This window comes from Pelmatolapia mariae, linkage group LG14 (genome assembly GCF_036321145.2).
Source record: "Pelmatolapia mariae isolate MD_Pm_ZW linkage group LG14, Pm_UMD_F_2, whole genome shotgun sequence".
Taxonomy (NCBI): domain Eukaryota; kingdom Metazoa; phylum Chordata; class Actinopteri; order Cichliformes; family Cichlidae; genus Pelmatolapia; species Pelmatolapia mariae.
The window spans coordinates 10336172-10349246 of NC_086239.1; positions in this window are offsets into that span (position 1 = coordinate 10336172).

Below are 13075 nucleotides of genomic sequence, written 5' to 3' on the forward strand. Positions count from 1 at the left end.
CCCGACAAGCCCGCTGGTCTTTGTTTTTCACCCGCTTTAATTTCACTGTCTCCTATCGCCCAGGTTCACGGAACGTCAAGCCAGACGCGCTCTCCCGTCAGTATTCCCCGGACACGGACGTCTCGTCGCCAACCACCATTCTACCCCCCGCCTGCGTGGTGGGCGCCCTCTCCTGGGATATCGAGGACACTATCCGCCGGGCCCTCCCGGGGGGGGACCCTGACCCGGGCACCGGACCGCCCGGACGGCGTTTTGTCCCCGCTGCCGCCCGTGGAGCAGTGATACATTGGATCCACACCGCGCGCTTTTCCTGTCACCCTGGCGTGAGTAGAACCATTGGTCTTTTGGACATTTCTGCTGGAAAACCCTACAGAAAGATGTGAGGGAGTACGTGTCTGCCTGCGCCGTTTGTGCCCGCAACAAATCATCCACTAAGCACCCAGCGGGCCTGCTCCACCCGCTCAGCACGCCTCACCGGCCTTGGTCTCATATCTCCCTAGATTTTGTTACTGGCCTTCCTCGTTCCTCGGGAAAGAGCGTCATTCTCACCGTTGTGGACCGATTCTCTAAAGCCGCTCACTTCATTCCGCTGGCAAAACTGCCCTCCGCTGCTGACACAGCCCAGGCCCTGATTGAACACGTTTTCCAGCTCCATGGAATTCCCCTTGACATCGTCTCGGACCGAGGCCCGCAGTTCACGTCACAAGTGTGGAGGACCTTTTGTTCCATATTGGGCGCGAGAGTCAGCTTAAGCTCGGGTTTCCACCCGCAGTCTAACGGCCAAACGGAGCGGCTTAATCAGGAGCTTGAGGCCGCGCTACTATGCGTAGCGTCCCACAACCCCACCACCTGGGTCTCTTACCTACCCTGGGTAGAATACGCACACAACACACTCACCTCATCTGCCACTGGTTTGTCCCCGTTTGAAGCATCCCTTGGTTACCAGCCTCCACTGTTCCCTGAAAATGAACTGGACCTCGCCGTCCCCTCCGCACAGCATCATCTCCGGCGCTGCCAGCGGGTCTGGCTCCGGGTCCGCCAAGCCCTCCTGCGGACGAAGGACCGGCACGCCCGTTATGCGGACCGCCACCGCACCCCCGCACCCAGATATCAGCCGGGGCAGAAGGTCTGGCTCGCTGCCAAGTACGTTCCGCTGCGTGCGTCACCCCGGAAGCTGGCTCCCCGCTTCATCGGCCCGTATGAAATTGATGCGGTTGTTAACCCAGCCGCGGTTCGGCTCAAGCTCCCTGCTTCTTGGCGCATTCATCCCACGTTTCATGTCTCCCAGGTCAAACCAGTCCGCCTCAGCCCGTTGTGCCCTCCGTCCGGGCCGCCTCCTCCTGCCCGGCTTGTCGGCGGTCACCCGGCCTACGCGGTCCAGCGGATCGTGGATAGGCGCCGGCGTGGGCGGGGGTGGCAATATCTAGTGGACTGGGAGGGATACGGTCCTGAGGAGCGCCTCTGGGTCCCGCGGTCTTTCATTCTGGATCCGTCCCTCATCGCTGACTTCCACGCTTCTCTCCGCAGGCCTCCGTCCGGTCGGTCGCCAGGGGGCGACCCTTGAGGGGGGGGCACTGTCACGGTCCGTGGTCCTGTGTCTGTGGAATGCGCGGATGGCCACACCCCCCGGGCTAGGCCCTCCTCGGCACACCTGCTCTCATCGCTGTGATAACAGGAGAAGCTACTTCACCCGGCGCTGACGGATGCTCCATGCCAGTGCGTAATCTCATCACAAGTGGTAACTAGGCTCCCATGAAAGCGCGTATCACTTCTGGTTGGAACTGTGTCTAATCTGCCTACTTATGTCCAGGTTTCGATTCGGCGTTCAGTGTCTGTCACCTGCCTGTCCTCCTGCTCGATTGGATCTCTCAGTACATCACCTGGCTCTTCCACTAGCTCCACAGGACTTCCTGCTCACGGACTGCCACTCTACCCTCCCGAGCTCCCACGGTCCCGCTCTATCGTAAGCCCGCGACTCCCCGCTAGGTTCTGATGTGTTTTCCTGCTTCCCGGCTTCCTAGTAATCTTCTCCCCTTTTTTCTTGCAGCCTCCCACGGTCCCGATTCCAGCTTCCTCATGTCGTTTCCTCCCCGGGTTTTTCAGTTCCTCGTTTTGCTCTCTAGGTTTCCCGGGTCGCCTTTCGTTATTGTAATAAAGTGTCTCTTCTGTTAGCGGTGAGTCTGCGTTTGGATCCTTTTTGTGCTCACGCGCCGTGGCGCATGACACAATGTAGTGCACTTAGCATTCAACTTAACTCTTCAAAAGTTGAATATATTGCCACAACTCACTTATTCTACAGTTCATATGTTTACACATTAAACTGCATATCCCCAAGGATAACAGAAACCAATACACATTTCCCGTACCATTATCACTGTTGGTGCTTTCCTCTAAATGCTCTAATCAAACAGGTTAGAATTACACACTCAGAAAGCTTTTAAGTGTGAGGGACAGAGAGAAGAAGAAGATAGAAATGTAATCAAAGAGCCATCAGGGTTGGTGGGATGGTAACCACGGATAAGTAGGCAGGAAACAGAATTATGCTGTGTGTATAAATTCTCGCTGTAAGTGCTGCATTTCCAGGAGACATACTGAATGTAGATGGATGGAATATGATCATTTTACATAGTTAAAGATAAAAAAGAAAACCTGAAAGCCAGATCTTGTGTTTTGATAGGTTATAGTACCAATGTGAGCACAATGTTTAATGTCTGCAACACAGAGAAGAAGAAAAGAAATCATCATAAGAAATAGACTGTGTTAATCAAAAGGAAAAGAACATCACTGTGTTGATACTATTAATGTGACTCTGTCTGCTTCAGGTGTTGAGAGATTTGTATGCATTGAAGCACCACATGACAAACATGCATTACATGCCATGTATTATATATTGCAGAAAAACACCCAGAAGGTTTGGGAGGAAGGGCAAAAGTAGCACAGAGACATTTATCTTTTTTTTTTTTTCAATGTCACAAATAAATGTAATCTTAGAGAAAATGCAGTCCCCTTCAAATGTGATTGAAAATGCAGTTTAATAGAAATTGAAAAATTAATTTTTAGGAGACAGAGCTCCTTCCACTCCTCCATCTCTAAACATTAGTATTCCTAACCTTTGTCATTCACTCTTGTGTGCGCTTCCTCTTGGATACACACAAATACACATTTCCTCTCTCAGCTGATAAGACTCTGACACCTTCCAAATAAGAGGTATTTTCACTGCCGTGGGCCTCAATTACATTGAAAGTGAAGCTTGAAATTCAAAGGTTCGATCCCCAAATTATTATTTTTTTTTGCCATGTCAGTTCCAGTTTTAATGAAATGTGTGACTGCCAACTTGAAAAATATACCACTGTTATTCAGTATAGGTCTATCTGATGGTTGCTGACATTTGTAATTTGCTAACATGACCATTCTAAAAATTCAGTGTGTCTATGTCATTCTGTATCACGAGGATAACAAATGGCAAACAAATATTGGTCTGGTTCAAACTGTGCATAAGACTTTGTGTGCAAAGAAAGTGGATTAGCATATGATGATAAGTACACAACAGTGTGCAGAAGTAATCCCCAGTATTTGCTTGAAGGGACAGGATTTGCATTCATCTGGACCCAGACAACTCTTCCAGCTTATACATTGACATAGAACATTTCATTGTATCCAGAATATTGATAATACAGAAGACCCATGGGCATTGTACGCTTCATGAAAACAGTAGCCTAACAGTAAGACTGACAAAACTGTCAAAAAGTACAATATTTTCGAAGCTCGTTAAGATTCAATTCTTCTATTAGCCCTCTCGAGTTTTCCCTGGAGTTGTTTTATTAATTCATATAGACAGCAGATAAGATGACTTACAACAATAAAATATCCCCTGCCTCACACTTTATCTTCACTGCACTGTATACCTTTTTAAATGCAAATTCCCTGCGGTCGAGTTTAGGATTTAGAACAGGAACAAAGGAGAAAGGTAAAAATAAGTTCTGCTTTTCTATCATCTTTTGTCTTTCGCTATACATGCCATGCTATGCATACTCACACCTCATAACATGTGTAAATAAGTGAAACGATCAAGGACAAAACCTATTGCTGGTCACAGAGACACATCTTAATGGAGAAAACCAATTTCCAGAGTCCAGCAGATATCCAATTCCAGATAAACATTTGCCCCTTTTGTGTTCACCAATCCACAAAGGAGCTATTGACCAGTTTTGTTAAAGTTAATGCAACAATTTATCCGAAAGGTAGACATCTCACTGGAGAGCCCACCAAATACCATCATGACCCCCCCTGAAAAACCCAGACATATACTCCAATATACTCCAGATTATATAAGTGCTGAAGATTCAAATTTGGAAAGGGAGGATTTCATGCGCTGAGGACTGCAATACATTGAGGAGGTGATTCTTTTTACTGACTTGTTTCCCAAATTCGTGAAGGTTTATGCTTTAAACATATTTAAAGGTAAAATAAAAATTAAAAAAGAAAATAGATCATACAAAGAAATTATTCTTATTTTTGAAATAAGAAAATCACAATGATCTCATCTGAGCATTAATGGATTTTCACTCTTGCTTTCTCTTGGATTCCCCCTCACTGTTTTTACATCTCCCATTGTCAGTGTCTTTATGCCTGATGTGTGAATGATATACAAAGGAAAAGACTGTACGGAATCAAAAGAAAAAAAACAACAACAACAGAGCAAAACATGGATCTATGCCTGTTGCTCTTCCATTATCAGATATTTCAGGAGGGTCGGTCCAAAAGCAATTGGCAGGTTTTCTTTTCTCTCGGTAAATGCCAGGTCCATATCAGTGAGGGTGAAGGTAAGGCCTATTGAGCATCAACTCTCACAGAGAGGCTGACTGAGAGAGGCAGATTCACTGAAGAGGCTGTTCATGTTATTCATGAACTTCACCTACAGGCTGATCATTTCAGTTCACAACAACCTCTGGCATTAATATATGTAAGCCTGCTTTATGTATGGGTGTCTACTTATTTCCATAGGGGAGACTTAAAGGATGTGTGTTATAATTATTGGAAGCTTTTCATTTTAGAATATGCTGAAATAGCAGCTCCACGTCTTATACTGTGATTCATGTTGATATCAGTATACTTGAAACACATGATTTTAAACCATTCCTCCATAGAGAATATTTTCAGCTCCATTAGCTACCCAGATCATTGCATACAGGCTTTCCTCAACTCTTCCCATATAATCTATATTTGACTGGGGACAGGGAACTATACTGATCAGAAAACAATGTATTCTTCTAGTTTTTGTTTAAGCTTTGAGATGATCTTGGGATCACTGTTATGTTGGGAGGTCCACTGATGGCCTGTTTTAAGTATCTTGGGAGAAACTACTCAGCTATCATACTATTTATTCATAATATCATTTGTATTCCCTGGAGTTTATGATGCCGTGTTTACCAAGGCCTTTGTGAGGAAAAGAAAAACCCACAACATCAAAAATCCATCATAACATGTGGCAGTGGGTGTGTGGTTTGTTTCTGTATGGATTCCAAACCACACTTTGTAGCTGTGAAAAAAGGACATTTTTGGTCTTGTCTGACCACATAACCCTTTACCATTGTAATTTCCAGGAATATTTGGCAAACTATAAGGGCTTTGTTCATGACTGACAGCAGAGCCTTTCTTTTCTGGCAGCTCCCCAAAACCCATGCGGTGACTGGCATTTTTGTTGACTTTCTGATACCAAAACTCAATTAACCTCTACAATTCACCAGTGAGTGTACTTGGTGATTCTTTCACCAGTCGAACCATTATCCTGACAATGTTTTTAGTAATCACACCCCTACTTCCAGGCTCATTCTTGACATCTCTTTTTACTTTCACATATATTTACACTTCAATTATTGTATTGGATGCATGCAACTTTCAGCGATCTGATTTTTTTTTGTCAGATTCTAATATTGTTTGTTGAGACCCATCAGTGCTGTTGTGTGGATGTAGATTAAATAAGCGGTATTTTGTGTTGTTTTTTTTCCATCAAGAAAGATAAATCTTGTCATCATTGTCTACTAAAAAGTATTTTAATCCAATACACTTTACATTTTGTTTAACTGTTAAATGACCCATTCTACAAACTGCTGATCTGCATGGAAAAGTTAAGCAAATAAGCAGCAGACCGAATTACAGTTAAATTACAGTAAAAACAGCTCCTCATCTAAAGTTTAAATTCGGTCTTGACAAAAGACTTGAACGTGTGTAAATGTGAAATGAATTTCAGGATTTACCAGATCTTGTGTTGTCCAATGGTCATAATAAAGAAAAAAAGAAAACAAATGAGTTGCAATAACAGAACAGGTTATGACTACCCATTGTATTTGGATCACTACAACACTGACCATTGTCACGAACTCTGAGAACTTCTGAAAATGAAACAGTAGTTAAGCCACTTTGTTGTCAGGACATTACATATATACATAATTTAGTGACTAATAAAGTATTCTGATTCTGATACAGGTGAGCACATTGTGAAATTCAGGTGAAAGAAGTGGGTTTATTTAATATTGGAAAACCTCTTAACATCTGCATCATTCTTATTTTATTGTAGATACAATGCTGTCAGCTCTAAATCTGGACATAGTGACAGTGTAGAGTCTCTGTGCCTTAAAGAAAAGAAAACACGATTCAGAGTCTATCCCTAAAATGCAAACGTTACATTTTTGTTATTTACATATCATATTTTGGTAAACAGTTGTATAAACTTAAAAAAAGAACCTCATCATTAACTTTGTGGAGTATTTTTTTTCTTTTTCTCTCTTGTAGAAAATGACAAAAATGAAAATTGATCTGCTTTCACCTGGTTCTGCGGAGCTGAGTGACAGCTAAAAAATGTCGGACTCAGTGAAGCAAAACCTTTACAGAATTTCACCTGCTTGAAACTACAGTCAAGAAGAAGAGGACACGGATACCTCTTTCGTCTGGGGATGTATAGACTAAAACTACATATCACCTTGTTCCTCACCTCAGCAGCAAATATGGATAATGATGCCTCATACAGTGCTTCTACTACATTTTCCTTCAGTGTTAGATTTCCAGTGAGGCAGAGTCAAGCCTTAAGTATGCAGTGCCTAATAACATATAACAGGGTCGAAGGCTTGAGTCACATGATACAAGTTATGTAAATGTTATGGCTGACAACAGCTGGATACTCTGAGCGTATTGTGGGAAAAAAGTTAAAAAGATTAACTTTATTTGCATAAAAGATCTTTAGTCTTTTAGATAATTGGATAAAAGACTAAATGTTAAAACAATTATTAAAATTATATCATGTCAATAAATCGATACATATAAAATAATGCTTCTCCAGTTAACCCTTGTTCTGCTACATGTGTGGAGAACTTTCCATAGTGCTTTATTGTTTATTTGGGGAAAAAAGAACAAGTCTGGATTTTCTTGAGTCTCCTTTCTTCACTTAAAGAAAAGCCCTGAGCAGGCTTTGGCAGATGATTACAGAGTAGGTGCAACAGTGGGCAATGTACAAGCTTGATTATAATGATACTCAGCTGATGATGAACACTTATAGAGTGAAGAAAACAGAATTAATTATCTGCATAAAAGAGACTTGAGCTGAGCAGGTCCTAACAAAGACAAATGTTACATCTGAGTTCACAGGAATAGCTACGAAACTGCAATTTGCTATCATACTTTCAAAAAATGCTTGTGAATTTCTTTTTCTTCAAGCAGTTTAGCAAAGCTGTTTTCCTTGTTCAGACCATGCTTTAAAAGCTGTGTAGACATAAATACTATAAATGTCAATCCTAGTTCTATTTATATAGCACACTTAAAAGCAACAACGTTGACCAAAGTGCTTTCCAAATTACAAGATAAATAATAAAATAATCAATAAAATAAATAAAATATAAAATAAGTAAATGCAATACAACTGACTAAAAGCAAGGTAAGAAACCCCCCAAAAAGACAGGATATAGACTCTGCAGTACATATATGAAGTGGCAGGTTATTCCAGAGTCTAGGGCTCTATGCTAGCCTCTTTTGTGGTTATATAAGTTGATCAGCTTGGTTAAATTGGTGGATGTCAAAACATTTAAAACTTTAAAAGTAAGTAAAGAATCCCATAATCAATATGAAAACGGTCAGGGAGCCACTACTACAGGACTAACTGCAAGTGGTGGAGAGATGAGTGAGACCCAAATATAGAAAGTTATAGTAGTCCAATCTATAGGTGATGAAGCCATGAATGTGTTTTTCAGAGAGGAAGATGGGGTTTTGCTTTGGCAGTTGGGAGTAAGTGATAAAAACTGGTCTTCATAACTGGGGTCACTTGCTTCTCTAATTTAAAAGAGCTGTCAAAAAACATTTAAATATTTCCAACAGTGGGTGAATAATAAGAACATGACGGGTATGAGTTCACTCATCCATAGTGGTATGAATTCCAAATACAATAATTTTAGTCTTTTTTTCATGAAGGGTAAGTAGATTCTGTGTTGACCAATTTTTGACATCTTGTAGACAGTTAAAACCAAGCTGCAGTGGGAAAGACACATCTAGTTTAACAGGGAAATAAATGTGGGTGTCATCAGGATAACAATGAAAGGGAGCATGTTACTTCCTGAAAATAAATACCAAATGCAGCACACATACTAAAAACAGAGTAGAACCCAAAATGGTCCCTTGAGGTACATTAAAACAGTAGAGCAACCTGTCAACAATTAAAAACAAACCACTGAAAACCAGCAGTGGGATTTAAAACTAAACCACTACAAGTGTCTAAAAAGTTCTGAAGTGGATTAAAAACAACATTTTGGACACAAAAGGTAGTTTAGATATTGGCCTATAGTTAGAAAGGACATTTGGATCAAGATTTCTTTCTATAAAAACAGGCTACACAATAGTGTGTTTGAAAGCAGCTGGTATACAGCCTGATGGCAAATCTAATAAAAGTAAAGTCTTAGTCTCAGTAATGTCAAGGGTTTCTTTAAGAAGATGAGCAGACATTGTGAGAGGAATCAGAAGGTCATAAATGTTAGGTTACTGCAATTTGGAAATAGCTGTTAGAACTGGTCTCAGTTAAACGGTCACAACGACATCATTCTCTAGAATTTGTAAATTAAATTTTTACCATATCTGTAAATAATAGTAAATAACCTGAATTCATGTTTCTGAACTCTTCTAAGATCTCAAGATGCTGTTTGGTGATTCACTTTGTTTAGGTTTATCCCACAAATGCTCAATTGAATAGGGATCTAAGAAGGTCAGGGGCCAGCTTAGTGCCTTGGGTTATGCTCCACGATGCCATTTTTACTGTAACAGCATGTGTTTTAGTGGTGTAGTAGAGGCCATAGTCATTAAGGAATGCCTCTCTTAATGTGGATGATGTGCTTGCTCAGCAAAAAGGTTAGTGTCACTTGTCAAAGTAAAGCCCAAGACCTGAGTTTTTTAGCACCACAATCCACTGTAATAAAATGACTGATGAACTTCACTTGTCAGTGGTGTGGCTCATCGGAGAATGTCGATGCAATATCTTGACAGATTATCAAAGGTAGTCCGGCAATTATTGACTCAGTGCAGTTAAGCGTATGGTATCTCCAAACAACTACTGCAAGATATTTAAGAGCTCCCTCTGTTCAGATTGAGGTATGTACTCTGCTGTCAAACATGAGACGAACTGTTTGAATCATAGTTAACACGAGACCAGCTGTTGTTCAAAGATATTACCCTACTACAGCATGAAGCTTTCCACAGCCATCTGGTTTTAAGCTACCACAGAAATGACTCAGTCAGATAAGTAAACCTGCATGTCAGTGTGCACATGACAACATAAACATGTCCCCGTTCATTAAATCAGATGCAGATTAAGCCTACAGGACTGGAGGGTAGGACTTTTTCCTCAGTTGTGTCCTTAAGAAAAGATTATTTTCTTTCATTATAACTTTGTATTACTTGATATGGAGTGGATTTCATTTTCACCTCCTGAAGTAGCAACTACAATAATGGCCAATTTAGTGTATGAGTCATTAAAATGACTGATTTATTTTCAGTTTGTCCTAATTAATTGCTCCATGCCACCCTGATGAAGAGCCAGACACCAGGTTGTAAGATGAATTCTGCCTGGGTAAAAGCACTGCAAAATACAGACCATGTAGTATGGACTCATTAAAGTATATAATAATAATAATAATAATAATAATAATAATAATAATAATAATAATAATAATAACACTATTAATAACGATTAGAAGAAAAAGAAGGAGCAAAAAAAATCAGAACATCAAGACTGATAAGAGTAAATGAATAAAGGCAGACAAAGCGATGAAAGAAAGGAACTAATAAATAAGGTTATGCATCATTATAGAACAGAATATTGAAACAGAGACAAAATAAAGGGCAGTGTTAGCACTGTAGCTGGGAAATTACATCTATAATGACCTTGGCCATCAGTGTTGGTTCACGATGAGCCTCATTAGAGGTAGCCATGGTGACTTAGTGGAGGTCAATTTTAGCCAAGTCAGCATTGTTACTGATTTGTAACTAACCAAATCAGATATTATAGAGGGGGAGCAAAGGATGGTTAATTGTGCAGCACATTGTTTTTGTGTAAGAGGGCCTTCAAATTCTGAGATATGACCATCTTTTTGGATGTGTTGTCTTATGTAGCAAACTGAAAAGTGCAGCTTTGTAAAATACTAGATCACTTTGATACAGCTGTGTAATCCATAGTAACGTGGAAACGGCAACAGCTGAAAAAATGAAGAAATGATTCTTTCGATAATCATATTGTAGATGTTACAGTGGATTGCAAACTGAAACCACAAAGAATGTGAAACTTACTCAAAGAGGTGTTTACAATGAATTATTACAGTTATAATTCTACTTTATCTAACTTTGTAAACAGCCGTCTCATATTATAACTGCTGACTTTCTATCAACTACTGCACTGCCCAGAAGACTAATTGCAGGGTTGACTGCACAATCTGTTACCCTTCTTCCCTATTTCACTCAGCTTCATTCTTATTATCTAAATGTGACTGGTGGACTTGAACGTTTTATGCCTTAAGGGAGGACATGTGTGGTAATAGTGGAGACAAGATGGCAGGGGCAGCGGAGAACTTCATTTTAATTTTCTCTCCAAACGGATGTAATTTAAAATATGTTGTGTGAGAGTGAGTTTTCGCTTCCACAACAACAGATGGTTGAACTGTGTCAGGAAAGCATTTTTCATGAATCTCTATTACTTCTAATAACACAGTTTTAACTGCATGAACTTTGCAACCGTTCACTAACAAGGCTATTTCGATTAGCTGTGTTGTTGAGTTGCCCATTGCAAAAGGAATGTATATTAAAAACAAAAGCATGTTGGAAAAAAATGTTATTACATAAGAACCTCTGTGTTCTTTGAATGTTCTTACCACTATCTGTCACAGCCATGATGTCACAAACTTGAGGCACGTGATCAAATGAAAGCTGTGGTTGGAGCCGAAAAGTCAATTTTTCTTAAGAGGCTTCCTAACTGAGTGAAGTGACCTGGAAGTGTCTGAGTTGCTGCCTTAATAAGAGCTGATTAAATTCTCTAAACACTAAGGAAAGTGCCCTCAGTGCTTTCTTTATTACCTTCTTTTGTGCAGTGTACACTGGGCTATCCTTGAAAGGAAAGGAGATGGTTATCCCATGTTATCCCAAAACTCAAAGTCATATACTATAAATCCAATGAATATGACCAGGTACTGAGCTTCAGATATATATGGAGATTGATTAAAATATTCACTTCAAATAAAAAGTAATGTTTCTGTGTATTTGTGTACTGTTCAAAAAATTAAAGGAACACTTTGAAAACAAAGAACAAAATCATGCTGGATATCTATAATGATAAGGACCGTGTTATGAATGAAAGGCCACATTGTTTAGAAATGTAAATGACTACACACAAAATGAAGGTTGAAATAGAAAATTCCCCACATGCTTGTAAGCATTCCTGATGTATGAGGTGCAACCAGGTGGTGTCAGATGGATTTCAACACAATGTTCCATTTCATTTCGGTACGGCATGACCCAGGAGAAACCCAGGACCCACTGGGCCAGTGTAGGGTCTAACAATGGGTCCGAGGATTTCATCTCGATATCTAATGAGAGTCAGGGTGCCAGTGCCTAGCCTGTAGAAGTCAGTGCATCCCTTCATGGATATGCATCCTCAGATCATCACTGACAAACTGGTCATCTTCATGCTTCTACAAGCCTTCTCTTTCGCATGCGCTCAGGTTTAACTTGCGCTCATCTGTGAAATGCACTAGGTGCCAGTGGACCTACCAATTCTGGTATTCTGTGGCATATATCAATCATGCTCCATGGTGCACAGGTGTGCACAGGGCCTAGTAGAGAATGTCTGGCCCTCAGGCCACCCTCATGAAGTTTGTTTCTGATTGTTTGGTAAGAGACATTCATACCTGTGGCCTGCTGGACGTTATTTTGGAGCTCTGGCAGCGCTCATCCTGTTCCTCTTTGCACAAAAGAGCAGATACTGGACCTGTTGATGGGTTAAAGACCTACAGCCCTGTACAGCTCTCCTAGAGTAACTGCCCTCGACACTGTGCTGGGAGACACAGCAAAACTTGCAATGTTACATATTGATGTGCCATCGTGGCGGAGCTGGACTACGCAACCTTCGTTGGGTCCAAGTATAACCTGGTGGTACCACTAATGACAATCAACCTTGCCAATTGCAAAACTAGTGAAAAAAAGAAAAAAATATCTACCCTGCTTGTATCAATGGTTTAGGCTTTGGGTGGGGTTATTTTTGGCACACTTTCAACCCCTTAGTACCAAATGAGTGCCAAATGAATACACTACTTGAGCATTGTTGCTGACCGTGTATCAACATTGTGATAACCATCTTCTGATGGCTGCTTCCAGGGGGATAACTCAACATGTTCCAAAGTTCAAATGATCTCAAACTGGTTTCTTGAACATGACAGTCAGTCCGCTGTACTTAGATGGTCTCCATAGTCACTAGATCTCAATCTAGAGATCTATCTTTTTTATCTAACAGTTGTTTCTGCATTGGTTTTCTTTGTGTGTCCTTGTATCTTTCTTT